We start from the raw sequence: 26,412 nt of genomic DNA on the forward strand, positions 1-26,412 counted from the left end.
GAATTGCCATTTTATTTATTTACTCATATATATATTTATGTATATAATATATTTATATCATTATATATTATATATTAACATATATATTAACATATATTATATATTATATATACATAATACATATTATGTATATATTATATATTATATATACATAATACGTATTATGTATATATTATATATATAATATATAATATATATGCACCATCCTGATACATGTGTAGTAATACCTTCGCTGTGGTTTTAATTTGAATTTTCCTAGTAGTTAGTGATGCTGAATATCTCTTGGGCTCCATTTCCATCTGTATATCCTTTTCAGTGAGATGTCTCTTAATGTCTTTTGCCCATTTTCTGATTGAATGATTTGGGATTTTTTTACTGTTAAGGCTTGAGAGTTCTTTATATATTCTAGACATTAGACTTTTGTCAGAGATGTGGCTTGCAAATGTATTTTCTCTCCCAGTTTGTAACTTGTCTTCTCATCTTCTTCAAATGAGCTTTCACAGAGCAAATGTTTTTAATTTTGATGAAATCCAAGTTACCATTTTCTCTTTTATGGATCATACTTTTAGAATCTAAGAACATTTTGCCAAGCCCAAATCTCAAAGATTTTCTCGTGTGTGTGTGTGTGTATTTTTCTAGAAGTGTTATGGCATTATGTTTCACAATTAATTCTGTGATACATTTTGAGTTAATTTTTGCACGAGGTGTGAGACTTACACTGAGGTTTGTTTTCTTGCCTGTGAATGTGCAGTTGTACCAGCATCCTTTGTTGAAAAGACTCCCTTTTCTCCAGTAAATTGCTTTAGCCTCTTCGGAGAAAAAAAAAAAAAAAACATAAAAAACAAACAAACAAAAAACAAATTGAGCTTATCTGTGTGGGTCATTTCTGGGTTTTTATTTTGTCCGTTGAGCTATAGGTCTGTCCTTCTACTAACACCACAGCCTTGATTACCATAGTTATTTACATCTAGATAAAGGATAGACTGACTCCTTCCACTTCATTCTACTTTTTCAAAAGAAATTTTGCTTCTCCTAGTTCCTTTGCCCTTCCATATAAATTTCAGGAAAATCTTGTCTGTATCAAAAAAAAAAAAAAAAAAGAAATCATGCTGAGGTTTTGATAGGAATTATTCTAAAACTTTCTATCAATTTGAAAAGAATGGAAATCTTTATGATGTTGAGTCTTCCAATCCATGAACACAGTTTGTGACTCCATTTACTTAGATCATTTAAAAATATCTTTCATCAGGGCTCCTGGGTGGCTCAGTTGGTTAAGCATCTGCCTTCAGCTCAGGTCATGATCCCAGAGTCCTGGAACTGAGACCCATGTCAGAGTCCCTGCTTTGTGGGGAGTCTGCTTCTCCCTCTCTCTGCCCCTCCTCCTATTCATGTTCTCTCTCTCTCTCTCTCCTTCTCAAATAAAATAAATAAAATCTTTAAAAAAATATCTTTCATCAGCCATTTTCAGCAAACATGTCCCATGCATGTTTTGTTAGATTTACATCAAAGTATTTCATTATTTTTTAGGCATTGGAAATGGTATTGTATATAACCTGTTTCATTCCTGATATTGATAACTTGCATCTTCTCTCCCTTTTTATCAGTCTTGCTATTTTTTTCCCAATTTTCTTGATGTTTTCAAGCTATCATTTTTTTTTTATTTCATTGACTTTTGTGTATTTTTCTTCTTTCGGTTTTTAAGTGCATTGATTTCCTTTCTTCTGCTTGCTTTGGGTTTATTTTGTTCTCTTTTTTATGGGTTCTTAAGGTGGAAGCTTACATTACTAATTGAAACTTCTTTTCTAATGTATGCATTCATGGCTATAACTTTCCTCCTCATTAAATATAAAGACACAGAGAAATTTACAAGGCAAGAACAGATCATTATGCTACCCGTGTCCCACAAATTATGACATACCATATTTTTATTTCTTTCAGTTCAGTGTATTTTTTATTTCCCTTGAGACTTCCTCTTTAATCCATGGATTATTTAGAAATGTATTGTGAGGTTTCCAAATATTTAAAGCTTTTCTGTTATTTGTTATTGCTTTATAGTTTGATTCTATTGTAGCTAGAGAATACACTCTGTATAATTTGAATTTTTTAAATTTACTGAGGTTTTTTTCATGGCCCAGGATATGGTCTATCTTGGTATGTGTTCCCTAAGTACTTAGAAACAATATGTATTCTGTTGTTGCTGGGCAGTGTGTTCTATAAATATTAACTAGATCCTTGTAGTTGATAGTATCATTGAGTTATTCTATAACTCATTTTCTAATTGTTATATCAGTTGTTGAGAGAGGAAGGTTGGTGTATCCAACTGTAATTATGGATTTTTCTTTTTTTCCTTTCAGTTCTATTGGTTTTTGCTTTACACATTTTATAGCTCTGTTGTTTGATGCATAATCATTCAGGATTGCTATGACTTCTTGGTGGATGACCCTTTCATTATTATATGATTTCCCTTTGACTTACTTTATCTAATATGAACATAGCTACTCCCGCTTTTGTTTGATTTGCATATGCCTTTTTATTTACTTTCAACCTGCCTAAGTCATGATATGTGAATTTCTTATAAACAACATATAATTGGGGCATATTTTTAAATTAACTTTGTCAATTTCTGCCTTTTAATTTTTACTTTTAGACCATTTACATTTAATGTGATTACTTGTATTTTAGAGCTCAAGTTTTTTCTGATCTCCATTTTTCATTTTTCTGTTTTCTTTTTCTTGTCTTCTTGTGGGTTATTTGAACATTTTTTAAATTCCATTTTGATTTATCTATAGTGTTTTTAAGTACATCTCTTTGTATAGTTTTTAGTGTTTGCTCTAGGTATGTGTAACTTATCACAGTCTACTTATGCCATCATTTTACCCACTTAAGTGATGTATAGAAACCTTACTTCCCTGATGTCCCTTTATCTTCTCTCATCTGCAACATACTTCTCTTTATTTTTTTTTAAAGATTTTATTTATTTATGTGACAGAGAGACAGCCAGCGAGAGAGGGAACACAGCAGGGGGAGTGGGAGAGGAAGAAGCAGGCTCATAGCGGAGGAGCCCGATGTGGGACTCGATCCCGGTATGCCGGGATCACGCCCTGAGCCGAAGGCAGACGCTTTAACGACTGCGCTACCCAGGCGCCCCTGCAACATACTTCTCTTAAATATTCCTCCAAATACATTTAGAACCACATCACATAGTGCTACCATTTTTACTTTAACCGTCAAACATAATGTAGGAAATTCAAGAAGAGAAGGAAGGTCTATTGCATTTACCCATATTCGTGTTGTATTCTTTCTCCTTCCCACCATTCCTAAAATTGCTTCTTCTAACATTTCTTTTCTGTTTCAAGAACTTCCTTTAGCCAGTCTTTAGAATAAGTCTACTGGCAACCAATTCTCTTAGTTTTCTTTCATATGAGAATGACTTGATTTCTCCTTCATTCCAAAAAGATACCCACTGGGCACAGGATTCTGAGTTCACAGTTTTTGTTTTTGTTTTTCATCCAACACTTAAAAATGCTGGGCCACCTCCTCCTGGCTTCCATGGTTTCTCATGAGAATTCCAACCATCATTCACATTATGTTTCCCCTATAAGTAAGATGTCATTTCTTTCTCCTTGCTTTCAAGAATTTTTCCTGGAAAAACTGAAATTTGACTATGATTGTTGGCAGGGATTTCTTTGTGTTTAATCTGGAGTTTGCTCAGCTTCTCAAATATGTATATTTATGAATTTTACAAAATTTGAAAATTTTCAGTCATTATTTCTTTGAGTAATTTTTCAGTTCCACTCTTTCTTCTCTCCTTCTGGCCCTTGAGACTGTGTTTATTTTCTTTATCAGTCTTTTCTCTTGATATTCAGAGTGGGTAATTTCTATTGCTCTGTCTTTAAGTTCACTGGTTAATTTCTCTGTCCTCTCCATCTACTAGTTGAGTTAATTCACTGAGTTTTCAAAAATTTATGGTTATTGTATTTTTCAGTTCTGTAATATTCATGTTTCTCCTTTATATCTTCTACTTCTTTAATAAGACTTTCTGTTTTCCTCATTTGTTTTTTTTTTTAATTTTTAATGTTTTTTTATTACATTATATTAGTCACCATACAGTACATCCCTGGTTTCTGATGCAAGGTTCTATGATTCATTAGTTGCGTATAACACCCAGCGCACCATGCAATATGTGCCCTCCTTACTACCCATCACCAGTCTATCCCATTCCCCCACCCCCCTCCCCTCTGAAGCCCTCAGTTTGTTTCTCAGAGTCCATAGTCTCCCATGCTTCACTCCCCCTTCTGATTACCCCCCTTTCTTTATCCCTTTCTTCCCCTACCAATCTTCCTAGTTCTTATGTTCCATAGATGAGAGAAACCATATGATAATTGTCTTTCTCTGCTTGACTTATTTCACTTAGCATTATCTCCTCCAGTGCTGTCCATGTTGCAGCAAATGTTGAGAACTCGTTCTTTCTGATGTTTTCCTCATTTGTGCTTATAATTGCTTGTTTAAGCATTTTTATGATGGCTATTTTAACATATTTGTCATTAATATGACTATATTCCTGTTATCTTCATAATGGCATCTATCGGCAATCTTTTTTTTTTTTTTTTTTTTTTTTGCATTCTATTTGAGATCTTTCAGGTTCTTGGTACGACAAGTGATTCTTGATGGAAACCTGGACAACTTGGGCATTATGTTATGTTATTATGTTTTAACTCTGGATCTTACTTAAACTTTCTATTTTATCTGGATTCCTCTGACACGGTTCTAGTAGGGGAAAGTAGAGGCATACCTCATTACTGTCAGGGGAAGTAGAATCCCAGTTTTCCCACTTGGCCTTCTCTGACATCACTGCAGTAAGGAAAGGGGAGGACTGTATTATCAGACTGTAATGATACAGGATGGAAGTCTAGCTCCCTATCTGGCGTTTGTTAGAATGGGTTGGGGTTGGACCATGTTTTTTCTGTGATGTTTGGCTAGAATGATTATTGTCTAACACTATTCTGTCTTCGTAGGCTGCCATTTTCCTGGGACTTTGGCTGAGGAGAGCAGGCTTTGGGTTTTGGGGTTTTTTTTGTTTTGCTTGTTTTTGTTTTTGTTTTTTTTCTTCGTTGTTGTTGTTTTCTTCTGTTTGGTCTTTACCTATTGGCATTTCTGACTTGCTGGCTCCTTCAGCTCCAAACTTGAAACATATGAGGCAAACAGAAAACCCAAGGTACTGGCCACCATATCTCCATGGGCCCCCAAGTTCCTAGCTGGTCTGCCTTCTTCTCTCCACCTTTCACAGACTTATGTTTTTTTATATGTAACCTCCAACACTTTTAGTTGTATTTAGCAGGAGAAAGAGAGAAAAGACATCTATTCCCCCATGGCCTGTTTTGCACAGGGCTAAGAATGTTCACATTTTTAAAGTTTTGTTTTTGCTTTTAAGGAAGACTATGAGATCAAACAATAACAACAACAACAACGCACACACATGTGACTTGCAAAGCCTAAAATATTTACTACACGGTTCTTTATTCAGAAAAGTTGTCGACCCCTGACTTCAGCCATGGGAAGTCATCTTGAGTTTATTCTAAGTACAACTGGAAGGCATTGAAGGTTGTGAAGTGACTCGGTTTGCTACCTTGAAGAGATTACTGAAGTCAGTGAATTCAGTTATCTCTAAGCACTTTCTTAGGGCTTATAAAAAGAAGCCTTGAGAGGCAGACTCTGTGGGGCTGAGAGTGGGGAGAAGAAAAGGGGGAGGTCCACCTCATAATGACCTCATTCCCTGGAGGGCTGCTCTTTCACCAGAGGCATTTCAGTAAGTGGATGAGAAACCCAGTTCAGCTGAGCTCCAGAGCCTCACAGCCTCCATTCTGTTCCACTGCAGCCAAGGACTCACAGGACGACCCTGGGCCTGAGTCCCTGAGCCTTAAAGTCTTGAGGATTGGAGTGAGGGAGGGACTCCTAATCCTCAACTGTTCCAATAACATGCTGGCCCTGCCTTACTCCTCCCAGCCCCCTTTCCCATTCCCTGGGCCTTCTCTCACTCTTTCCCAGCCCTGTTTTCAACATCACCAAGCCATTTGTTTCCATTTGTAATGATGCATTTTAATGTTCATTAATTATAGAATGCAAATTGCTTCAAGTACGAAATTTGTAACAAGCTGCTCCACTACCCCACCCCCAGGTCTAGAAGGTGGGCCAGCTGTTCTGAGCAGAAGGAAGAACAACCAACCTACAAGACAAAATAACTTTTCCTGGGGCCTGAGTGACTCATATGGCAAATAATCCTGGGGGATTTCCAGGGTAGTGGGACAGAAGAGTCCTGTCCCTCCCTCAGACCCTGGCAGACAACAGTGTGGCACCTTCCTTATTTTCTACAACCTTGGGCCTGAGAGATAGGGTGGGATGATGGAAAGTACTCCAGCCTTGGACCCAGCCTCTTATTAGCTGCCACTCAGAGCTAGTCATGCTTCTCTGAGCCTCAGTTTCCCCATCTGGAAGACCTTTCTCAAAGTGGGTGTGGCAGGCAAATGGGTTGATGGAGACAAGTAGCCAAACCCTAGCAAGCCCTCAATTAAAAAAAAAAAAAAATGCATGTGAATAATGGATCTCCGGAGAACTGAGTTTGAGGTCTGCCTCACCATTCTCTAACTGGCTGGGTACCTTCCAGCAGGCACATCCCACTGTCTGAATCTGAAACTATAAAATGAAGGCACTGGACAAGTGGAAGGTGGGCAAGACTCTTAGCTCTGAGTTGCTTGGTTTTTTTGTTAAAGCAATGATGAATTGTGAAAAGGAGAGAACTATTTCAGAAGGGAGTAGAGAATCCCCTTTGAATTGATTGAGCATGTTTCAAGATATCACCAGGATGACTCGACACCTACCTAACTGTGGGCAGAGCCTTTTCCTCCTCCCAGGGCTCAGCAAGTATCTGATTTCACTCATCACCAGGGAAGCATAATAACAGTACTACCTCCTAGTAAAAGTCCTGCCTGCTACTGATCACACTGCACCATAAGATCACTGTAGAGGTTATGAGACAAAGCAAAAGTGATGAGATCATTCGTGAGTGGAAGGCTGAGCACACTGTCAGCCACAGAGGGTCCCACAACTGTGAGTGAAGCCTGCCACTTCCTCCCTGTGTGCTCTTCCTTCTCTGAGCCTCAGTTTCCATGTCTCTATACTGGAGAGAGTCGCTCCTACCTCCCTGGGCTTCTGAGAGAACCAAACCAGAGCACACACCCGACAGATGTCTGACAAAATGGCAGGTGCTCAAAATATAGTAACTACTGTTTAGATTTCTTATTACTTTGCTCCAAATAGAGAATGCATCCAGGAAACAATGAAAGAGGGCTGCAGACCTGCAGAGGGTAAGCAGAATATTGCCACAGGCAGTTTTTGCTATATTCTCAGCAAAGCTAAGGCAGGACTGGCATCATCATGCTCCTTTTGCAGATGAGAAAACTAAAGCCCAGAGAGGCCACACGACTTGCTTAAAGTCACACAGCAAGTGAGAGGCAGCCTTTGGTGGAAGGTCCCCTGATTGCAAAAAAGGGGCTCTTTTCCCCAGATCCACCTGAAGGTGGCCTGTCGGTGATGTGACAAGTGGTTCAGACTGGCTAGGGCTACACAAGAATTCTAAGAACTTTGTAGGAAGGTTGTGACATGGATTATGAGGGGACGCAGAGGGGTTGCTGGCAGCAGAGTCTTGGATGTACAGATCAGATAGAACATCCCAGGAAGAAGAAAACGGAGGGAAGGAAGAGATGATGTACTATGTGCTGGACGTTCTCCCCTTTGCCATCTCCTCAAATCCTCACAGCAAAACTCAGGGGCGCTTCTAAAATGCACTCCTTTGGCAGGCAAGTTTACGGAGCTAAGCATGCGCCACAGAGTCCTTCATTATGGACCGTCCCTGTGATCAGAGGCTGAGTGGGCCTGGCTGCCCTCGTCCCAGGAGGCCTCTGGAGTCCAGCCTGGAAAGGGCGTGTGCAGGGGGAGTCCCTGCCATTGCCCATCCCCCGCACCTCTCCCTCCTCAGCTTCAATCTGTCAACAAGGCCAGCTAGCCTGCCTATTACTGCAGACATTGATTTGGACAACCAGGCCAGTCGAGAGCCCATAATTACGAGGAGTTTTAATCAACTCATGCCAATTCAGCCATCGCTTAATCTGATGCCCACATGGAGGAAGGGGGTGGGAATGCATAAAAAGATTACAGGGATCAATAGCGGGTAATATAGGACTGCGGCAGCAGGCACTCTGGGGGGCCTCGGACCTCAGAGTGGAGAACAAGTCCCCAGGAGAGCTCCCAGGCACAATGGCCAAACCACGACCTTGCTTCACGTGTCCCTCCACCTGGACATGGAAGCCACGTGGGCAAACACCCAACAGCACCTGCCGGGTCCAACCTTGGGACCTTTGTCTACGCTTTGCCCTCAGCCAGGCCTAACCTCCTCTTCCTAAAGAATCCTATGTATCCTCTAAGTTACAGCTTAAACAGCCTCCCCTCTGCAGATCCCCTCCCAACTCCAGAAGCAGAAGGATGCTGAAGAGACCAAAAAAAAAAAAAAAAAAGAAAAAGTTTAATCTAGACGCTGCTATTTCCTGGCTATGTGACTTTGGGCAAGTCACTGTACCTTTCTGATTTTTGTTTCCCCATTTTAAAATGGACCTGATCATAACTACCTGCCTCGTAGGTTTGCTGGGAACCCTTGGCGCCATCATGGACAAAGAACCCCGTGTAGAAGTTCCTACTTCCTTCTGAGGCCCGGAGTCAGCGAGTGCCATTTTTCCTTCTCTCCTGTGTTAAGTACTGTTCTAGCACAGACATCATTCATGCAGGCTCATGACTTCTGGTTACAGTCTGTCTCCCCAGGATTCTGTGGGTTATTTCAGGAGAGAGTGGAAGACACACAGCTTCCTCTTTCCAGCACTGTCCCAGTGCCCAGCACAGGGGACAGAGATGCTGGCATGGCCTTTGGCAACAGGCCGGCCCGGGCTAGAAGCCCACCTGGTTTTGCCGCTCACCAGTCTTGGAAGGCCAGCCAGTCACTTCATTAACACTTTGAGACTCAAGTGCCTCAGGGTAAACTGAGAGTAATTACACCGACTCAGTAGAATTGCTGTGGTGGAGAAAAGAATTAGACATCGAATATCCCTAGCACGGTGACTGGTACATGATAAAACATCAACTGTTAGAAAAGTTGTTATTGGGGGGCGCCTGGGTGGCACAGCGGTTAAGCGTCTGCCTTCGGCTCAGGGCGTGATCCCGGCGTTGAGGGATCGAGCCCCACATCAGGCTCCTCCGCTATGAGCCTGCTTCTTCCTCTCCCACTCCCCGCTTGTGTTCCCTCTCTCGCTGGCTGTCTCTATCTCTGTCAAATAAATAAATAAAATCTTTAAAAAAAAAAAAAAAAGAAAAGTTGTTATTGGGGATGCCTGGGTAGTGCAGTCGTTAAGCGTCTGCCTTCGGCTCAGGGCGTGATCCTGGCGTTCTGGGATCGAGTCCCACATCGGGATCCTCCGCTATGAGCCTGCTTCTTCCTCTCCCACTCCCCTGCTGTGTTCCCTCTCTTGCTGGCTGTCTCTCTCTGTCTAATAAATAAATAAATAAATAAATAAATAAATAAATAAATAAATCTTAAAAAAAAAAAAAAAGAGAGAGAAGTTGTTATTGTGATCATCATCACTTTAATATTTGATACCCAGGGAATATTTTTGGAATGCAATAAAATGTCTGGTCACGTGGCTTAGTTGTGTCTTGAGCGCCCATAAAATACCGATAGGCCTCTCTCCCCACATGCCCTCCATCTGTGCAGCGTCCAACACACACTTACTGGAGACACGAGAAAGGAAACTCATGTGCTCTTGGCACCTGCTGTGAGCCAGACCCCACACTGGGTGTTCTCCTTCGTCTGCTTTGCTCGAGGCCCATGATGCTACAAGCTTGCTATTATTAGCCCAATGTTGCAGAAGAGGGAATAGGCTTTGAAAAGTCCAGAAGTGCTTTTCCTCTGTCACTTGGCTTTCTAGGAGTAGAGGGGTGCAGGCATACGTGTGCCTGGCTTGAAACCTATGCTCTCAGCACCACACAGCTCCTCTCTGATGAAGACACAAAGGAGTAGAAGGGGTGGTGGTCCCTGACCTCCAGGAGAATCTAGACCAACTGGAGGCATTGGGTAAACCCCCAGAGGGAGGTTAAGTCACGGTTCAAGATGGCTTACGCTCAAGAATGACCTCAGTGTTGAAAGGCGTGGCTGGCTTTGCTGGCACACATGTCCATCACGGCTGGCCACCTGCCTTTCCCATTAGAAGAGCACAGGTAGTTAGGAGACACAGGTTACAGTCTCTGCCTGGGACAATTCTCTTCCCCTGTCTTGCCTCAGCCCTCCTCTCTGTGCCATGAGAAAGGTGGCAGCTGGTTTCCAAGGGACCACAGCTTGAGCATCCTATAATTCTCTGCAAAAGACTCACAGAAATTCCAAGGGAGGTCAGGTGGTGGATTTGGGGAGCAGGTGGAGCCTGAGCTGGGGAACCACGGAGAAGGGCTGCTCTTGTGGGAGTGGCCTGAGGATATTGTTTGCAGCCCACCCCCGCAGCCCCCCTCAGGGCTGGTCCTCCTTCTGGCTGGAGTCACTAAGCCTCCCACTCCTCTCTCTGGAGCTCCCCAGGACACTGCATGGAGTAGGGGGGTTCAGTGCAGCAAATGCCTAGTCAAAGCTTACTGTCCTCCAGGCCATCAAGTTTACAAAGCCTTAGCCCAGCCTTCAAAAAGCATCTAGTCCAACACAGGGAGAAGAGTAAGTAATAATATTCTTAGAGTCCTTGGAGTTTTTGAATACAGTACAAATAGGCACAGAGAGCTGAGGGAAGGGAGAACAGAGAACACCTTCCCAAGAAAATCCTGTTGAATGTGTATTCGATAACTGTCTAGTGATGATAATAAATAGCCTCTGTATAGTTCATTAATAATAATAACAGCTAACACTTAATAGTGTTTACTATGTGCCAGGCACTATTCTAAATGTGTTTAGAATATTAATTCATAATGTTGGGGCACCTGGGTGGTTCAGTCGGTTAAACCTCCAACTCTTGATTTCAGCTCAGGTCAGGATCTGAGGGTCCTGGGATCGAGCTCCATGTTGGGCTCCATGCTCAGCAGGGAGTCTGCTTGAGGTTCTCTCTCTCCCTCCCCTTCTGCCCCTCCCCCCGCTCACGTTTTTCTCTCTCTGTCTCAAATAAATCTTAAGGAAAAAATGAGAATAGGAACTCACAATGTTACTATAGCCTGATGGTATAGGTATTACTGGTCTCATTTTTCAGAGGAGGAAACTGAGGCACAGATGGCTTTAGTAACTTGTCCCAAGGCCACAAGGCAAGTACGTGGCAGAGCCCAGATATCAGGTCATGCTCTGCTGCCTTTCCCGTGTGTGCTAAGGTTTGTAAAGCCCTTCCCCTTGCATCCTATTGTTCTAGCCTCGTGTGACTGCCAGACAGACTCAGATCCCTGCTGGAAGAAGAGGACCCCGAGGCGCAGAGAAGAGTGGCTTCTCAAGGTCACGCAGTGAGCACCTGTTGGGTGGAGCTGAGGTTCAGCTCAGGCCCGTACCAGTCCTGAGCTGTGCCTTCTGGGCTGAAGGCAATATCCGGTGAAGGAGCCTTCTGCTGCCAAGATGGGACTCGAACCACCTTCCCCTGGGTCAGGTACTTGGTGGTGCTAGGGTGCTGGGAGGGAAGTGGACACGGGTCACACACTCCCCCGATGCCAGGCACATCATTCCCTCTTCCCAGCTACTCAGCAAAGGGTGTACTGTCATTTCCACCACTCACCGATGGGCAACAACAGAGGCTTGCCGAGGGGGACAGGACTTGCTTCAAGTCACCATTACAGATGCTGAGATTTTAGTTTTAAGAAGCCTCATGTCCTGTTCTCTCTGGGAGTGCCGTAGAGCCCCAAGAATTCTGACAAGGTACACACACTACAGACCAATGGGCAAGACAGCACTGGCAAAAAATGGCTTCCTGACATTATCTGAGCACTTCCTGTGGAGCCAGGTCCCATTCCGAGCTCTGAATGCACAGGACGTGGCCTTTCCTCAAAGCAACTCTAGGCGTTAGATACTATCACTATGCTCACTTACCAGATGGGCAATCTGAGCCACAGCAAGGTTCGCTAACGTGCCCAACGTCACACAGCCAGCAAATGGCAGACCCAGGAAAGCTGGCACCTTAAGCCTTTGGTGACACCCACTCCATAATTATGCAAGGTAGGTACTATTATTTTATTTTACTTACTTACTTACTTATTTATTTATTTATTTATTTATTTATTTATTTATTTTGATACTGGGAGACTAAGATACAAAATGGTTTAAACCAACCTATCTCAGTATTACATAGTAAGTGGCAGAGTTGGGATTTGAACCCACGGACGCTGATCCCAAAGATCTCCTTCTCACCCACTGCTGTGCCTAGTAATGAGCTAGTGGTTCAGGGGCCAGAGCCAGGCTTTTATCAGGACAGGCTGAAGACCTGGTCTTTTCGATGCCTGCTGGGTCTCGCTGGCTCCTTCCCTTCCCCATCCTTTGTAACTAAAAACTCTATTTGCAGCTTGCGGCTGTGTCCTCACGCTGCACCTTCTCATCGATCACCCGGGCTCTGTGTGAGAAATGATTTTATAAGCTAGTTGGCTTTGAAAAGCATGGAGCAGCAGCCATTGAACATATGCTTCTGTGGGTATATATTTATTCAGCGTATGTTGAGTGTAATTTTGGGCGGTTTGCATATTTTACTTTATTTTTTTTGTTGTTGCAGAGAGCAATTTAAGAGAAAGAAGAAAAAAAAAATCCACCCTTGAATGGAGACAGATGCCATAGATGCTGGACCCTGAGGTTTCCTGAGTCCAGTGTTTTGGGAATGGAGGTGGGTGAGAGGAAACTCACGAGCGAAGAACTAAGGACCACCTCTAAGCCTCTCACATCTACCCCTGGGCATGGTGCTTTAAGTCTTTTTTTTTCCAAGGCCTCCCCAGCAGCCTGTCCAACTATCTCCTAGCTGCTCTGTCCTGAGTACTAAATATCAGCCAGACCCTAGGCTGAGTGCGCACCACCCACCTAACTCTCCAGGCAACGCCACGTTGGGGTGCTGCTGTGCATATGAGAACGTTAATACATCATTGCCCAGTGCCATCAACTCATGCCACGGGGACGTGTGCCCCATGAAGCCTGCCGCCACACCAAGGCTCTCAACCTTTCCACCAAGGTTACTGGAACCCTTGCAATTGGGGTTCTGACCCCAAGGCCACCAATCCCAATGCGAGTGGCACCGGGCATGCCACTCCCCTCCCTGGGTTGCCTTCTACGCTTGCAGCACGGGGACGGCGATACCATTTGGCTGGTGTGCTGGATGGATCCCAAGATCCAAAGTTACACTTCAATGCAGCTCAAGAGGCACCAGTTCCCTTTCTCTCTCTACCCCACCCCTTGCCTAAAAGGTTTTCCTCTTACCCAGGATGAACTCAGGATGTAACATTTAAAAATATGTCTTAGAAAAAGCCTGCAAGGTTTGGACCAGCTGGGGGGAAAAAAAATTCACACTCATGTGGGCGCCAAAAACTCAAAGGACAAGAAGAGGCAGCCCAGTACAGGCCCGAGTCTACACCAGAGGAAATCATTCGGAACAGAGTTTACCCTGTATGTGTGCTGAAAAGAGGCATGTGATTCTGGGTGGTGGGACCCAAAGTATCAATTTCTGGCTGGGTAAATAGACTGGGTTCTCTGCTAGCCATGGCACTTTTCACTCCTGTGACTCCGGAGTCTAGCAGAGGGCCCAACCATCATAGGAACTTAGGTGTTGCATTCTGAATGCAGCTTAGATTTGAATGAAACTGTGGACCAGCTGATAACCAGTTTTTGCTTCAACCAAAAGAAAAGATGGGTTTTTACCTAGCTTAGTGCAATGTGCTGAATGCCAGATATTCCGCCACTGAAAAGCAAAAATAAAATAAAATTGTTGTTCTATGTACATATAAATGGAGCAACTATATAGAAAAGATAAAGGGCATGATAATCATAAAAGTCAGGGTTGTGGTTACTTCTGGTGGGGGAGAAAGTGCTAAGATGGGAAATAGAGTCACAGTGGGTGTGTTAAGAAAGAGCTTCTGGAATTCGGGCAATATTCTAATTCTTGACCTGGGTGATGATTAGATAGGTATCACCTATTTACTACTGATGAAACTGTATGTGATGTTTTTACACATTTTTCTACATGTATTTGATATTCTACAATAAAACTGGTAAATACGTATCACATAGGAAAACTACTAAAAGTAAATATCAAAATGTTAATGGTGGTTATTAGAGATGACATGACTCTGGGTGATATTTTCCTTTCTTCTTCCTTCTCTGTATTCTAAAGGTGCTTATGTGTGTATATAATAACTTTATAATTGAAAAAGGAAAAGTAAGCTTTCAGTTGAAATGCCTCATTATCTAAACAAGGCAACAACAAAATCATGGAGGTTGGTTACAATACTTCTGCCTGAAATCCCACCATATGGAGAACTCCGTCTTCTCCCCAAGGTTTACTGTGTATGAAATAACAGCTCTCCAGGGAAAACAGGGGTGGGGGGAGCACAAGTCCCATTGACTGCCATACAGGCTGATCTTCAGGGTCTTCCCTCTAGAGACCCAAGTACAACTTGGACTTGTGGGCTGTTGCAGGGAAAGAAGAAGCCCCAGAGAAAATCAGGTTCAAATCATGTAATTTTTAGAAACCCTAAGGGGCTGAACTAAGAATACACACAGAACAGAGCCAGGTTGAGGAACAGGGTCATTTTATTACCTAGGTCTGTATCACCCCCATGACAGTGGGCTTCTAGAATCACTCTTCCTTACACGGATGGTGAGAAAAATTCTTGAAGATCAACGAAAGCCAGAAAAAGATCCTGTGTGTGATACTGTGATTTATAACAAGAAATACAGATATTTTACCTTCATCCCCACTTCTAGACAGAGTTCCTAAAACCCTTGGAATTTCCTTAAGTGATAAGAGCCAATGAGGTGTCTTGATATTTATAAGAAACTCCTTTCAATCACATCTGAGTTTATGTTAATGAGGTGACTTTTGGAAAGAACCTATGGATGGGGTGCTGGTTGCCAGGGGAACCGACCATGTGATTAGAGGGTTGGAACCTTCAGGATCCAGTGAGAAGATAGGGGCTGGAGGTTGCATCAACTGCCAATGGCCAATGATTTCATCAATTATGCCTATGTAAATAAAGCTCTATAAAACCCCAAGGGGATAGAGCTGGGAGAGCTTCCCAGTCAGTGAACACATAGAGGTGTGGGGATATCATGCTTCTTTCCCTATACCTTGTCCTACGTACACCTTCACTTGGTTGTTCATCCGTACCCTTTATAATAAACTGGTAAACAGAAGTCAATGTTTCTCTCGGTTCTGCGAGCCACTCAAGCAAATGAATTGAATCCGAGGAGAGGGTCATGGAAACCTCCAAACTATACCTGGTCCATCAGAAGTACAGGTGACAAGCTGGACATGCGACTGGCCTCTAAAGTTTGGGGGGGGGAACTCTTGTAGGACTGACCCTTTAACTCACGGGATCTGATGCTATCTCTAGGCACATTATGTCCAAGTTCAGTTCAATGGTCCCCAGAGTCACTGCCCACTGAGAACTGGAGAACTGTCGGATGGTCTCAAAAAGCAAGCACCCATTGGACCCTGTTTCCTAGTGTAGCAAGCTCCTCTCTACCCGATAGGAACTGGCCCTGGAAAGGGAGGTTCCAGAACTGGGTCCAGCTCATGCCTGGCTATTCCCACTGGGCTGGGCCAAAACTCTAAGGTGCGGGGATCACTCCCAGTTTATGTACAATGCAACAGAGACTCAGACACATTCAGCTGTCACCCACAGTCACACAGCTCCTGGTGACAGGGATGGGATGTGAACCCCACTCTGTCTCATGGCCAAGTCTGCTCTTTGCACTGGAAGAATTCAGACAAACCAGCCCGCTGCCCTAGGAATGTGTATAATGCTATTCAGGACCTATCTTCTCAGTGAGAAGAAATAGGCTAGTGAGGGCTTATGAACCTTTCTCACTGTTTGCTGCCCCAAGGCTAAAGGTTTCAAGATTGAGGCTGGTGGCCTGTGCTCCAAGCTGACTCTCTGTCATCCCCGGAGAACTTCTACAGCCTCCAAGAATATCTGGGCTGGTGGTTGAAGACATATAGGGAAGGCTCAGGGAGAAGCTAGAGAACCCAGAGAAAAGGCTAACTTTTCAGATTAATAAAAATAATGTTGATGACATCATTTCTTGTCCACTTACTCCAAGACTGGTGATAAAAATAAAAGAAGGATATTATACTGTGTGGAAGACAGAATCCTAGCCTGGGGTTTAGGATGCTTGGATTAAGCCAAGCACAGGTCCTGTGCTTTTTGGCCTCAATTTGTTCATCTTTATCTTTGACAGAAGGAAGGAGGTTTACATATGGTTAAGATCAAGTTAAGAAGCCAGTTGTCTTGAAAAAAGGGAAAAGTTTGTATAAAGACATGCAGTTCTGACATAGAAAGTTACCGCAAAGAAACACAACTACTGAATGCTTTTTATGCTTCTATTTTTAAACTTACAGATATAAATTCTTATTTAGATTTGCATATGCACGGGGGAAAATCTATAGAAAGACAGAGAGAGAGAGAGAGAGAGACCAAAGTGAAAGAGAAAGAGGACAGTGGTTTGCGTTTTTTCTTTATATATTTCAGCAGTGTATACATTTGTTTTCTTTTATTTTACGATGAGCCTGAGCTATTTAAAACAAACAAACAAAAACTAAAAGAAGATTGAAGACCCAATGGGGAAAATGCCTTATAAATTGCAACAGTTCCACTATCACAATTAAGATGAACACAATTATTCTGGGTTTTCATTTCGGAGCTAAGAAAAAGGTGTCTAATGGTCAGCATTCCAACAGCCAGGGAGTGCTTCTTCACAGGTGCGGGGCACAGCCATTGGGAGCTCTGTGGTCTCGGTCCTTGACCTCCTGGTGTCCTCAAGGAGATAACAGTCCCACCAGCTTGCTTCCTTCTCCCTGCCAGGTCCTCTGCAAGTGCTCTCTCCCACATGCATCGTGCACACATCACCGGGTTCTACGCCCTGAAGCACCATTTTTATTTGATTGCTCCCCTCCTCAATGGGACGCTTTCAGCCCAACACCCCAGCGTGCCCTTAAAGTGCTTGAACTGCATCATTAAAGATAACCACCAGCCCTGAAGGGGGGGGGTCCTGAAAGGCAGGGGCGGTGCTGCTCCCCTTTATTTTAATCCATCCCACACCTTCGCCCAAATCGTGGAATTTGAAAACTGTCCTCACAGACAGCCGGGAATCTATTCTAAAGAAATAACTCAGAACACAAAGGAGCCTTCTGCCCAAAGATGCTTGGAGCAACACTGTTTATAATAGATTAACATGGAAAGCGCTCAAAATGCCCACCAATCAGGCAAAGTAAGCGATAGAATAGTCCCTCCGTGAAATACAGGGCATCAGAGCAAGTAATGAAGGCTGGGCCCTGATTAAGGGCGAAGGGTTCTGGCACCAGGCTGCTCTGCTTAAACTCCCTGCTCTAGAACTTAGAAGCTGTGTGACCCTGAGCGAGGCACCCACGTTCGCTCTGCCTCAGTTCTCCCATCTGTAAGAAAGGGGTAATAATGAGACCCATGGCAGAGGCTTTGGAACAGAGCCACCACCCAGACCATCTCAGCTCTCCTCATCCCCATCAGCCCTGCAGGAAATATCAGGTAAGAGTAACAGCAACCAGGCTCTGTGTCTACTTAGGGCCGGGCGCCGGCCCATTGTGAATGCATTATCCCAGTTAGTGCCCAAAGCAGCTCTGGCGGGTATGACGAGCCCCACTTTACTCAACAGGAACCTGAGACTTGGAGGCTGAATTTGTCTCCAGGTCACACAGCTAGGGAGGGACAGAGCAGATTTGGGGCTCAGGTTTCTCTAATGCCAGAAACCGGGCTCTTCAGCATGATACTGACCCCTTGAAGGTAGGGGTGATGGTCGGAGTAAACACTTTCTCTCGCAAGGGTGCCGTTCAGAAGGCGAAAAGCTTTGTGAAGCAGGTGCATGAAACCACAATTAAAATGTCAACCATCACTCCAGAGATGCTTACAAAGGGAAGCAAAAGGATGAGGAATTTTTTCCCCTGTATATTTGCTTTCCCACCAAACAATGAGGTAAGCCTCACCCTCCACACCATGCTGCCCTTCCCAACCCTCAGACCCTTCCAGCATTAGAAATCTGCCCCCTGAGAACACATATATCATGAGGTCATAGATTTCGGGAACTGAAAGGAAGCTCAGCATTTCATTGGCCCCTCCCCAGGCAGGCTGGTCTGAAGCTCCCTCCCTGGTTCCAGCCTGCAGTCTCTACCGATGGCCCTGGCCACAGCCTTCCTGAAGCAATTTGCTCCACTCCTGCAGCCAACAGGGGGCAGAACCAGGGCTGCAGCTCCCATTCCCTGCCCCCCACTCTGGGGCTCCTCTCCCCCTCCACGCCATTCTTCCAGGAATCAGAGGGTAAAACCCATCCCTTTGGAAGGGCAAGGGCTGCTCCCTGACTTTAACAGATAATGACTTCCACACAATAAAACCAGCTTACCTGAAATACCATCAGACCCAGCAAATCTGGGTCCCAAAGAAATAAAATGAGGGGAAAAAGTAAAGAAGTCTTCAAATGTCATGGGAAGAATAAAATATTTAATATCATAAGAAGGGGCAGAGGCTTTATGAGAAAGCCAGACAGGATCATCCCGGAAACCCCAGGTCCCACTCCCACCCCCTCAGAGGGGAGGAGGGGCATATCCGGAGTTTGAAAAGGAAAGAAGCAAAGCAGAGCTGGGACTGAGGGGCAACTCCCTTCCTGTTCAGGCCCCTAAAGTTTGAAACTTCTGTGCAGGCTCTGAGTCAAGAGGCACAGTTCCATTCTCCTTTTCTGACTATCCTCCCCCCTCTGCCGATACTCATTCTCTTTTTATCTTCCTACAGATCTTTTGGATACAGAGGAAGAAGAAATCTTGGGCATTGAAAAAGGATGGGGAGAAGGAAGTGTCCCCTCCCTTAATGCTCCCTGACACTGGGGACTTGTGCTTTGGGGAACGACCCTCAGCTTCCAGAAGTCACCATTTGATGAGTTAAGGGAATAGGCATTGGAGTTAGATATACCTGGGCTTGAATTTCTGCTCTGCCTTTATCTGGCTGGTTGGACTTGGGCAAGTTTCTCATGCTTTCTAAATCTGTTTCCTCGTTGGGGCACCTGGGTGGCTCAGTCAGTGAAGTGTCTGCCTTTGGCTCGGGTCATGATCCCGGGGTCCTGGGATCGAGTCCCACATCGGGGTCCCTGCTCAACAGAGCGCCTGCTTTCTCCCTCTCCCTCTGCTACTCCCCCTGCTTATGCTCTCTCTTTCAAATAAATAAATAAAATCTTTCAAAATAAATTAAGAAAAATAAATCCGTTTCCTCGTGGATGAAACAGAAGTAACAACAGTGCTGACCTCATAAGCTTGCTGTAAGGGTCCAATGTGATGATGCATTTCAAGCATTTATCCCAGGGACTGGCATGAAATCAGTTCTCAAAATCTCTCTATATGTATCCCTACCAGTAATACTATTACTGATTTTATTGATAGCACTAATTCATTGATCAATAGCATCAACCAATTCATGCTTTCAATAATACTATCAGAACTAGGATTACTGGTGAAGGTGCATATAGAGAATTCTCAATCTATGGACCTGTTTGATCAGAGGGTGCTTTGATGGGGACATGATACAGGAGATACTCCACCCTTGACAAAGACTATTTCCCAGCCCACGAGTCCCTAACGGAGTTCCCATAAAGATGTGTTGCCTCCTGACTTTGCACATTTGTAAAACTTTTTAAGAAAAAAAAAAAAAAAAAGAAGGTGGTGAGCATCATTCTTCCTACTTTGGACTCTGGGAAAAGCTATCCTGGTCGTACCCTGTATCCATCACACCCCCGGTCACTGGTCTGCTGGGATGGACTAAACCTGAAGAGTACGTTTCTGGGGAGGAAAAACCACTCCCCAGGGGCCCGACCCCTCTGTGGCTTAGCCCTGCTCCCCCCATTCAGGAGGGCAGAAAGCCAGGCACACGGGCTCAGGCTTCCCCTGGTCAGCAGTGCCTGGGCTGTGCTCCAAAGTGATTTCTCACTCAGCTGACTCTTCCCTCTGTGCTTTCCCTACCCTTCTTGAGATTCGTTTCTTTTAATCACAGCCCAATTGAGTCGTTAAAGGGCGGGGGGAGGATGAGAAATGGAGAGAAGCAACCTCTCTCTCCCTATATGAACCAGATTCTAGTTTTTGCCTCCTTCTGAGCAGTGCCAAAGAGGTGCCTGGCCTATAATAAATGGTCATTCCTATCCTTCTTCATCCTGACTTGAAAAGAGGCAGCATTTTTCTGTTGCCATTTAGCATCTCACGGCCATCAGGGGTCCTGCAGCTCTTCCTAATATCTGGGAGGCCAGATGGCTTTTTAGGTCAAAATGGAAAAAGCACAAGAGGGAGAAGGAGAATATGGCTGGGTGACTTCTAGGGGGTGGGGCAGAGTCGGATTGCTCTGGAATTCAAAGGGAGGGCTGGGGACTAACACTAGGCACACATCCTAAAAGATACCACCACTCAGCAAGATTCGGCCAGCATGCAACTCCCTGCACCTCCCTCAGTCCTAACTTTCTATGAAGGCCCTGGATGGTCTAGCACTTGCCCTCCTCCCTCCGCTCCTTTCTCTGTGCTTCTCCACACAGCAGTCCTGCTGAAGTCCCTCTTGTCTTTGGAGCTACCTTATACAACACAGTGGGGCTCTTGTTCTTGTACCCCCTATTCCATTCACCGCACTGGGTACAGGCTACCGCTAACTAAATCTCTGGACTGTTGCAAAGGCAAAGCTGATGCTCTAAAGCCATTACCCAGGCAGGTGCAACAGGGAGGAAGGAGTCTTAGGATCAAATCTTGATTCTGTCACCGCTTTCTTCCATGAACTTGAGCCATTTCTGCATCTTTCAAGGCCTTTGCTTTTCTGTCTGTATAATGGGAAAGGTGATGGCCTGGTTAGATCTCTAGGGTGCCTTCCTGCTCCGAAAGCTCTGGCCTGTGTGTGTCCATGCTATAGGTCAAACGTAGATTAAAGACGGCCACACATTCTCTGCTACTCTTCTCATCGACAGGTGAAGTCTAGTTCCCTCTCTTTAAATCCATACTGACCTCAACGACCAGCCTGACAAATAGAATGGGATAGAAATGATGTCCTTGGACTTCTGAGGTTAGGTGCTAAGAAGGCTTGCAGCTTCTGCCTATGTTCTTGAAACACCTGATCCTGGGATGTTCCCTTTGCAAACCTAGTGTCTGTGGCCTGTAAAGCCCAGACAAATGGAAAGGCCATGGGCAGGTGCTCTAGTTGACAGCCCAGCTGAGCTGAGGTCCAGCACGGCCAAGGGTCAACTGCTGGCCATTCCGGCTCCTTCCGGGTAAGGGAAGGGCCCCTCTTGAAAGAAATCTTCCAGCTTCAGAGTGTCCACCTGTCATGGGTCAGAGACAAACCACCCACCTGAATGAACCCTTCCCACATTCCTGACCCACAAAATGTGAGCAAAACCTGGGAACAAGGGAGGTAAGCTGTGAATTGCTCTTTCAAAAGGGGCTGAGAACAGATTTTGATCACCCGATCATCTGAGGTTGACTCCATCAAAAGGCCACTTCCCAAGCCCGGAACACCAGGGGGACACAAAGGAACAGTGTGAGCAGAATGCTCCAGGGGGCGGCAGTGACACAGAGATGCTGAAAGTGTCCTCCACACAATATTCTGATGAAGTACCTATCATTTTCTTTGGTTTTGTCCTCTATCTTGATTAAAATTTCGCCATGTTTATACTGCCACACAGAATAAATGGAAGCACAGTTTACTCTTCACACTGGGCCTTGCTGACATCATTATGCTTGCCGGATTTACACCATTTCTAATAGATAACAATTTTTTACTGTTTTAGTGCACTGAAGGGGAGCACGAGGCTCCCTCCCCTTTCTGATGCCTCATTCACTGTTACTTCCTCCATCCCTGGTCAAGAGGGGAGGGTCTCCCTGGAAATAATTGAAAATCTAAATAACAAGGTAATTCTTCATATGATATCTCTTGGATCACCCTCCCTCCCCGTATTACTGTTCACCCTGCATTAATTTCCTGTCGCTGCTGGAACAGATGACCACGGACTTGGTGGTTTAAAACAACACACATTTATTAGCTTACGGTTCTATAGGTTAGAAGCCCAGCAAAGTCCTTACTTGGCTAAAATCAAGGTATTGGCAGGGTTGCATTACTTTCTGGAGGCTGTAGGGCTGAATCCATTTCCTTGCCTTTCCCAACTGTTAGAGCCTTTCCTCAGTTTGCAATCCCCTTCCTCCCGCTTCAAAGGTAGCAATGTTGTATGGCTCTAAATTCCTAGGCTGCCTCCCTCTTCCACATTAAAGGACCCTGTGATTACACTAGGCTCACACTGATAATTCAGGACAATCTCCCCCTTTAAAAATTGGCTTATTAGCAACCTTAATTCCATATGCAAATTTAACCTTCACCTTTGTCTTATAAGGTAAAATATTCACAGATTCTAGGCATTAGCATGTGGAATTCCTTGTGGCAGCTATTATTCTGCCTACCACACACATCCAGTGACCATCCCCAATTTGGGCAACTATATACCTGAGAACCGCAGCATCCCAGGGAAAGATTACCACAGAAGAACCAGAAAACCAAGCCAACACCAAGCTGATTTTGTTTTTTAATTTGGGTGTTCAGCAGTTGAGGTCTTAAATTGAGGATAAAATATAAGGATAATAATAGTAATGGAAAATCTGTGATGTGTTAGAGAATTGGCTTCTCCACCCCTCAGTCCCCATCCCCTTAAAGAACTAAGGATCATTTGAGCTTGGGAAGAGAGGAATGTTGGAAATCAAGCACGATGGTCTTGCAAACGTTAGAGAATGTCCTTAAAAGAGATCCTGTGCTCCATTCACACCAGGCTTCTCCACAGGGTGGTTGAAAAGGATGAGGGGCTATAGACAATGAGGTGAGTTTGAGGGATTGGAAAGCAAAGAGTGTCTCTGCCTCACTTGCCAGAGAGCATCTGGTAGACGGCAAGCATCGGGTGTTCTTCCTTGGCATGACAACAGTCAATGACACGTGCCTTCATGGTCCACCGACATCAAGAGGTCTTCAGCTAGCTCCCCTCAGATCCCCATGCCCTCAGTGTGATGTCGAAGAGCTGATGACCTCAGTAGGGTGGGAAAGCTTTCTGATAGACGGAGCCAGCTGGCCTCAAATGACCTTGTGGTGGGGATGGAGCGAGCAGGGCAGCAGATGCCAGGATAAACCACATGCCTATAAATCACATGGGAACAGAGAGGTCCTGGCACAATACCAGAAAGGAAAGAGAGTGATGGACAGGGGCCAGACAAGACAGCAGGCGGTAGAATTCACAGGCAGTGGTCCAGTACCGAGCATCCTCTTACCCCCGTGCTCAGATGTACATCAGCTTCCTTTCAACTTAGACATTCAAGAAGAGGTGAGAAGCAGAAATCACCTAAGTTGAACTAGAAGTAAGTTTCCACTACCAATGGACAGAGAAGTATAGAAAAGAAAATCAGTTATAGAAACATCATAGAAAATTAAATATGCTGTGCTCCTGAATTTTTGTGGCCCCTAACATCATATCCACTGCATAAAAGCATCAGCAATCGTGGTCTCATCACCTTGCACATAAATGGCGTTTTGTAAATCCCCAATCATTTCCAATTACGATCTTCGATTTTTCAGAAAAGCTCTGAGTTCAAAAGCTACCGCTCCCTTCTCAAAGATCAAGAAACTGAGGCTAACGAGGTCAACGTAAATTCGAAGCTCCCCAGTGACCAAGCCAGGGCTTAAACCCAGTTCACTCAGCCCAGCCTTCTTTCTCAGCTTCTCTCCCACCAGCTCCTTTCTGCATCACAGGAAAGCAAGCCAAAATGATTCTGGCAAGAAGAAGAATATTGAAAACATGTCCTTGGACCTCTACCTGGCCACCTTGTGGTGGTATTGGGAAGTCACTCTGCTTCCCATGTGGGTGAGGGACCTGCTTGCCTGGGGTTTGTTGTGACAATGAGTTACTGGATGCAACCATGCCTTGAGAACCCCTAAGTGCTCTAAAAATAAAAGCATTATTTCTCTCTCTCTCTCTCTCTCTCTCTGTCTCTCTCTGTCTCTGTCTCTGTCTCTCTCTCTCTATATATATGTATATGTATATGTGTATATATATATACACATATATATATATATATATTTCCCCCCAGATGGAATTTCTTAGAAGAGGGGCTGTAAGAAAGTTTCTCCCTGCAGGTATAACAAAGAGTCTACAGATTGAAATAAGAGAGATTTTAAAGTTCAGAGCAAAAGTGGGTGTCTCCCCATCTACTCTGAAGGTGCAGGGAAGAGCTTCCCTTAGTCCACTGAGCCCTGAAGTTGCAGTTTTAACATTAGATCCTTAATCTAGAGAGGAAGGTCTCTGACAACCTCATCAGACTGCTGAATGTTCTCTTAACCTCCAGGGAATGAACGTTCTTTCACTCTCTCCCTATTTTGCCAGTTTACACTGAAGAGAGGGAGAAAGAGACACAGCCCACCTAGACACACACCTGTGCGTGCACACTTCTGCGTTCTGAGCTTTCATTCTTCTGGGACACCTATCTTTGAGGAAAGGGAGTTTAACTAGTTCAGGAAACAGAACTAATGGAAAAAGAGAACAGAGGCAGGCAACTTACGCCTTTCAGAAATACCAGCTTCATGTTTTGGAGACCACACTGCTGATCTGGGACATCTTCTAGAGTTGTGTGCCCACTGCCAGCTCTAAGACGTGGGCAGATCCTCCTCTCTCTCACTGGGCCCCACTTTTCTTTCATGCAAAATGGAAGGTTGGGTTGCAATACTCTGAAGCAGACAGCTGCGGACACCAACCCCCCTTCCTGTTGCTTGCACCCTACTTTTCCTAGAGAGTCTGGGCCTTCCCTCAACTCACTTCCTTGCCTTTTAGGTGTAGGTGTCACTTGGCCCAAGTCCCAGGTATGACTGGGTCTCAGATGAGCCCAGCCCTTCCCCCCGACCACAGTGACTGGTACAGTGACAGGCATGAGGACCATGCTGGCCCAATGAGATGAAATCCCGTGACTTGAGCTGGAGGGACTGGGAAACAGATGTTCTTAGTGTGTGGGGAAGCTATGGTTGTCCAGACAATGGCATGTTGCTGAGGAAAGCAAAGAGAAGAGGGATCCCAGTGGCATGGTTTGATCCCCTTAATCCTACTGTGCTTGGATTCTATTTGATCCAATATATTTCTTCTTTTTGCCTAAACCAGTTCTGAGTTTCTGTCACTTATAATCCCAAGAATTCTAATAAGAAAAAAATCTCCAACTGGCCATCTACCTCTGGAGATCTGTTAATCTTTGAGTCTACAATTCAGTTTAATTGCATTATCTCATTATCTAGGAGTTTCTTCTTTGTATTGGTCTCCTGGCCATCGTCTATTTCCCTACCCGTGGTGCAGGAACATTACAAGCTGACTGTGTATTTTATTTCCTGTGGTCTCTCCTAGAGACACAGCCCTGGACCACATTCCTGGTCCCATTCCTCCCTCCATCCCTCATTTCCTTCTTATTTACTGAGATGGTTGGGGTGCTAAGTTAAATCAACAGATTCCCTGGGTTCTCTCTCTGTCTATAGCGTGGCATAAACTAGAAAAAAAGCCAGTCTGTGCTATAAATGATCACAGGGGCGATACCAGATGTAGCAGGCACGTGAAAACAGTATTATTATTTAGAAGAGTATGGTCACTTTTCCAAGGTGGGGAGGGAAAAGAAGACAAATTTGGAAAGAGGTCTACTTGTTTGCTACACAGGCTGATGGGAGCAATTCACTCTAGGCTAACAGACGGTAGGAGCAAAGGCTCTGAGGCATTACACGGGGACGTATGTTCAGAGAACCACACCCAATTCACTCTACCGGCTTTAGTGTAGAAGAAAACACAGTGATGGAGTGGTTGGAAAGGGCCAAAGCAAGAAGGCATCGAACACCAGGTGAAGAAGTGGAGCTTGAAGGGAGATGTTTACCAAGTGTCCTTCCATGAGCTCTGCCTCCCCACACATATAACACTCACTAAATCGTTACACATTCAGGTTCCTGGGACCTAACCCCCTCTACAGAATCAGCATTATTGGTGTGGGACCCTGGAACCTACAGTTGAAACAAGCACCCTAGGTCATTCCTATAAAACAAACTGTCCAGTTTAAAAGCCTCTTCTATAGGCAACAA

The 26,412-nt window shown here is 44.5% G+C and overlaps 1 protein-coding gene across 3 annotated transcripts in view; it reads right to left on the bottom strand.

Annotated features, from left to right (window-relative positions):
- The window catches only part of ASTN2 (astrotactin 2), an 844,134-nt gene that overhangs the window by 317,456 nt on the left and 500,266 nt on the right, over positions 1-26,412 (bottom strand). The window lies entirely within an intron of this gene.

This window comes from Ursus arctos, unplaced genomic scaffold (genome assembly GCF_023065955.2).
Source record: "Ursus arctos isolate Adak ecotype North America unplaced genomic scaffold, UrsArc2.0 scaffold_18, whole genome shotgun sequence".
NCBI lineage: Eukaryota > Metazoa > Chordata > Mammalia > Carnivora > Ursidae > Ursus > Ursus arctos.